The following is a 6,000-nucleotide window of genomic DNA, read 5'->3' as shown; positions in this document are numbered from 1 at the left end:
AGATTATACGTTGGGGTGTTAGCTTTCCAAAATGGGGTCACTTTGTGGGCATTTCCATTGTTCTGGTGCTCCAGGGCCTTCAAAAATGTAATAGGTGGTTGAGAAATGAAATGTGTAATTTATGCTCCTAGAACGCCTGATGGTGCTATTTCAATATTGGGCCTCTGTATGTGGCCAGGCTGTGTAAAAGTCTCACACATTTGGTATCGTAATACTCAGAAGGAGTAGCAGAACGTATTTTGGGGTGTCATTTGTGGTATACACATGCCATGTGAGAGAAATAACCTATTACATTGAAAATTTAGTGAGAAAAAAAAAAATAAAAATCTTCATTTTGCAAAGAATTGTGGGAAAAAGAGGACAACATCAAAAACCTCACCATGCATCTTAGTAAATACCTTGGAATGTCTACTTTCAAAAAAGGGGTCATTTGGGGGGTATTTGTACTTTCCTGACTTGTTCGGGTCGCAAGAAATGAGATAGGCCACCAGTACATCAGGTGTGATCAATTTTGTGCGATTCGCACCACAGATTGTAGACTCTCTAACTTTCACAAAGACCAAATAATATCCACTAATTTGGGTTATTTTTACCAAAGATATGTAGCAGTATAAATTGTGGCCAAAATTTATGAAAAAAAAATTATAATTTGCTAAATTTTATCACAGAAACAAAGAAATATGTGTTTTTTAAAAAAAAATTCGGTCTTTTTTCATTTATAGCGCAAAAAATAAAAACCCCAGAGGTGATCAAATACCACCAAAAGAAAGCTCTATTTGTGGCAAAAAAAGCACACAAAATTCATTTGGGTACAGTGTTGCATGACTGAGTAATTGTCATTCAAAGTGTGAGAGCACCAAAAGCTGAAAATTGGTCTGGTCAGGAAGGGTGTTTAAGTGCCCAGTAAGCAAGTGGTTAACTGACCATTGCACGGTCGTGCGATGTGGCTCCCAAACAAAATTGACGTCCTTTTTTTCCCCACAAATAGAGCTTTTTTTTTGCGGTTTAAATTTTTTGCGCTATAAAAAAAAAGCGATAATTAAAAAAAAAAAAAAACACATTATTTTTTTACTTTATGCTATAATAAATATCCCCCAAAAATATCTAAAAAGAAAACTTTTTTTCCTCAGTTTAGGCCAATACGTATTCTACATATTTTTGGTAAAAAAAATGAAAAATAATCACAATAAGTTATTATTGATTGGTTTGCGCAAAATAGGGGATAGTTTTTTGCCATTTTTATTAATAATTATTTTTTTTACTAGTAATGGCGGAGATCAGCAAATTTTATCCTGACTGCAACATTATGGCGGACACATCGGACAATTTTTACACATTTTTGGGACCATTGGCATTAATACAGCGATCAATGCTATAAAATTGCATTGATTAATGTAAAAATGTCACTGGCAGTGAAGGGGTTAACACTAGGGGGCAGGGAGGGGTTAAGTGTATCCTAGGGGCGTGTTTCTAACTGTCTGGGGGCGTGGCTGTGTGTGACATCACACTGATCGCTGCTATCGATGACAGGGAGCAGACAACCAGTGTGCTGTCACTAGTCAGAACGGGGAGATGCTGTTTACATCGGCATCTCCCCGTTCTTGAGCTCCGTGACACGATCGCGGGTATCCCCAAGGTCATCTAATCCACGGGACCCGTGGGCGCGGTCACGGAGCTTGTGGCAGATGCGAAATTTAAAGTAGCGCACGGGTACGTTACTTTGCCTAGCCGTGTCATTCTGCCAACGTAAAAAAAGTACAGGAGCCGATCGGGAACCGGTTAAGTGTAAAATGTATTTATAAAACAAATGAGTGTTAGGGGTGACACTACCATGGGGCAACTTCTCTATTTTATTCTTTCGTGGCCCTGACATCATGGGTTGGCCAGTGAATGGGAGGGGTGAGTACAGGTGCTGCAGAAGTGGTGGGTTTCCAATTAGGATTGGGGAATGCAGCAGGAAGGGTACTATGGGCTCGACATTCCTGTGTTTGTCTTCTTCTTGGTGGGAGCGGGACACTACTCGCGCTAGCCACCTCGCCAGCTTGAACTGCACTTATGGGACTCGCCACCCCCTCACAATCGGCGAATGAGAAGCTTCCCCTGCCTGTGTAGTGTAAACACAGGCAGGGGGAAGTGATGTCACTCTCCTCGAGGTGGTCTTTTTGACCGGACGGCGAGGAGAGAAGACATCATAGTAAGTGCACCAACACTACACTGACACGTAGGTACACATAGGCACACTTTCACCCCCTGATCACCCCCCGCACCCCCCCCCCCCCTTCCCAGTCACAGTGTCACTGATTGCAGTGATCATTTATTTACTGATTTATTTACTGATCACTGCATTTAGTGTCAGTTGTGACTGTAAAAAGTGTCAGGGCAGTTAGTGTTAGGTACAGGGTAGCCCCCTACCCCCCTAATAAATCTTTAACCCCTTGATTGCCCCCCCCCCCTTTTGCCAGTGTCACTAAGCGATCGTTTTTCTGATCGCTGCATTTGTGTCACTGGTGCCGCTAGGTAGCTAGTTATTTTTTAGGTTCACCGCCAGGTTTTTATAGCGTTAGATACCCCCATATACAACCTAATAAAGGTTTTAACCCCCTGATTGCCCCTAGAGATAACCCTTTCACCAGCGATCACCATATAAGTGTCACTGGTGACGCTGGTTAGCCAGTTAGTTATTTCGTTATTTAGGTTCCCCGTCAGGTTTTTATATAGCGTCAGGGACCCCCATATACTACCTAATAAAGGTTTTAACCCCCTGATTGCCCCTAGTTAACCCTTTCACCAGTGATCACCGTATAAGTGTTACGGGTGACGCTGGTTAGTTAGTTTGCTTTTTATAGCATCAGGGCACCCACCATTTATTACCCAATAAAGGTTTAACCCCCTGATCACCCGGCGGGTGATATCAATTAGGTTTTAGGGTCAGGGTCTGCGTCGCCCCAGAGACAATGAGACGATTATTACTCCTAGCCAGCATCATTCTGCTTAACGCAGCGACAGGTAAGACATCTTCATTAAAGGGTTAGTTCACCTTTACCACAAAACTGCCTACGTAGATAAGGGGTGTCTGGAGATGAAAAAAAGCTGTGCAGCTCTGACTAAAGCTGAATAATGCCCTTGCTATAGGTGGAGGCCATATATAAACCTCATGAAGCCTGACTAGAACACTCCCAGGACGTTGCTAGGTGAGGCCTAGTTATCACTTCTCACCTCCACCATCACAGGAGAGAGCTTTCAAATGCTGATCTCAAAGCTACTGCTCCAGGGGAGAGAGCGAGTATGTAAAGGGGTTTTAATTAGAGAGAGAGCGCCCTCCTGTGATGGTAGAGGTGAGCAGTGATGACTAGGCCTCACTTAGCAATGTCCTGGGAGTACTTAGCAATGTCCTGGGAGTACTTAGCAATGTCTTGGGAGTACTTAGCAACAACCTGGGAGTACTTAGCAACGTCTTGGGAGTACTTAGCAATGTTCTGGGAGTACATAGCATCGTCTTGGGAGTAATTAGCAATGTCCTGGCAGTCCTTGGCAACGTCCTGGGAGTACTTGGCAACATCTTGGGAGTAATTAGCAACATCCTGGCAGTCCTTGGCAACGTCCTGGCAGTCCTTGGCAACGTCCTAGCAGTCCATGGCAACATCCTGACAGTCCTTAGCAACGTCTTGGGAGTAATTAGTAACATCCTGGTAGTCCTTGGCAACGTCCTGGGAGTACTTGGCAACGTCCTGGGAGTACTTGGCAACGTCCTGGGAGTACTTGGCAACGTCCTGGGAGTACTTAGCAATGTCTTGGGAGTAGTTAGCAACATCCTGGTAGTCCTTGGCAACGTTCTGGGAGTCCTTGGCAATGTCCTGGGAGTCCTTGGCAAAGTCCAGGGAGTACTAGCAACGTCCTGTTAGTACTTATCCTAGGAGTACTTAGCAACACCCTAGGAATACTGATTATGTAAAATCAAATTTCTAATGCACTTCAGTGTTTGTGGCCTTAAAAAGTCCCATCCAGGCCAAGGGGAAAGGAACAGTCTTTTGTTCTATACAATCCAGGGATGTGGCCACTACATTCACAACCTGAACCTTGGGTAGCTGTTTCAAAGCTGCACAAAGTGAAGGGGCACCAGTTCCAGCTCCAGGCTCACAGCAACAACTATCCCAACGCTTGTCTCCTTGGTTTTACACTCTTATCTGTTCTTAGGCAACACTGACACTGTCTGACAGTGAAGATGATCTGTTAGTAACTGTTACCTGAATGTTTTTTGAAGTAATTGCAATTTCTTTATTTCGCATTTTGTTTGATTGAAGCCAGAGTATTATGGCTTAAGTTATTTTAGAACAAAGGACTGTTCCCAAATCCCCCTTGGATGGGACTTTTAAGGCCACAAACACTGAAGTGCGTCAGTAAATTGATTTATTTTTACATAAACAGATAGATCATACAACAATGATCAATGGTTAAAGGCATAAACCACTAGATGTGGTATAATACATGTGACAAACAAAGCAAAAAAATTATTATTTTTAACCATTGACCATTATGTGATCTATATGTGAAATAAATCACATTTCTAATGCACTTGAGTGTTTGTTTGTGGCCTTAAAAGTCCCATCCAAGGGGGAGGAACAGTCCTTTGTATGTTCTATACAATCCAGGGATGTGGCCAGTGGCCACTACATGCAAAATCACATTCATGTGTTATCCAGTCCAGTGTTATAGTGATGATCTCCCTTTTCTGTATGGCTTATTTTATTGCCATTTGTTTTGATAACCTATGTTCTCAGAGATTGTAAATTTTTCAAATAAAACAGTTTTTTGAGAATCGTGATCTTCATTCTAAGCAAAAGAATCGTGATTCTCATTTTTCCCAGAATCGTGCAGCTCTAATCTTACCTATAATAACGAGACCACTCTTTACTTGGGGTATACCGGTAAGGGCCGGTGCACACTGGGGGCGATGCGAGGCGACACCGACTTGCCTCGCCGCGACCTGCCGCGACCTCAGCGGCGACTTGCAAATGACTTCTGTATAGAAGTCAATGCAAGTCGCCCTGAGGTCGCCCGAAAGTAGTACAGGAACCTTTTTTCTGAGTCGGAGTGACTCAAGTTGCTCCTCTCAGAACGGTTCCATTGTACAGAACGGGGGCGACTTGTCAGGTCGCGGCGAGGCAAGTCGTGTCGCCTCGCCCCCTGTGTGAACCGGCCCTAACTGGCCATAGCAGTCTTTTATTTACAAATATAAAACATATATAAAACTTTAACCATAACAACAAACTCAAAGTATCAGTTTTTCCACCCGGTGGTCTTGTACGGCACTTCCTAAAATAACTGTTCCACTTCTACACTGCGGGCCTGCTACCATACTAGGCCTCTGGCCGTGATAACATCAGCCCGGTTGACAACTCATTACCCGCAGTGTCCACCTTACCATCCTCAGCTAACCCGTGTTAGCTGTACACCAAGGGAGCCCATGGCCCTAAATGAGTCCACCATACTTCCATCTCATGGGTTAGTTACCACCATACAAGACCACCACCACCGCAAACAGACCGCTGCCGTGACGTATCTGAAACACACCTGAAAAGGAAAGCGATAGTAAAAACAAAAGACAACACACAGGGAGGGTGGGCGGGAAACTTCACTTGCCTGGCACTCCCTTGCAATGCTGCCCGGGAAAACCTCCTCTCCCTTAAATAAACTAAACCCCTCCCTGCCTGCTTACTTCCATAGCCACCCCCTCCAGCTTCACACTTTCTAACTTCCAAAAACGTAACCCTTACCGTACACCCTTATCCCTCCTGTCATGTGGGCCCTCTGCTATACTCCTTTCCAATGCTCTCGCTCCCGGGCCCTTCTTGACTCGCGTAGATAAGATGTACACCTCCTTACATAATGACTGCTATTTATTATACCCCCCAACCTTATTCCCCATAAACTTACCTATAATAACGAGACCACTTTTTACTTGGGGTATAACTGGCCATAGCAGCCTTTTATTTACAAATA

The sequence above is a fragment of the Lithobates pipiens genome, unplaced genomic scaffold, assembly GCF_037356315.1.
Source record: "Lithobates pipiens isolate NorthernLeopardFrog02 unplaced genomic scaffold, aLitPip1_a1.2 Scaffold_28, whole genome shotgun sequence".
In the NCBI taxonomy this organism is placed as follows: domain Eukaryota; kingdom Metazoa; phylum Chordata; class Amphibia; order Anura; family Ranidae; genus Lithobates; species Lithobates pipiens.
Note: the sequence above shows the minus strand (reverse complement) of the source record.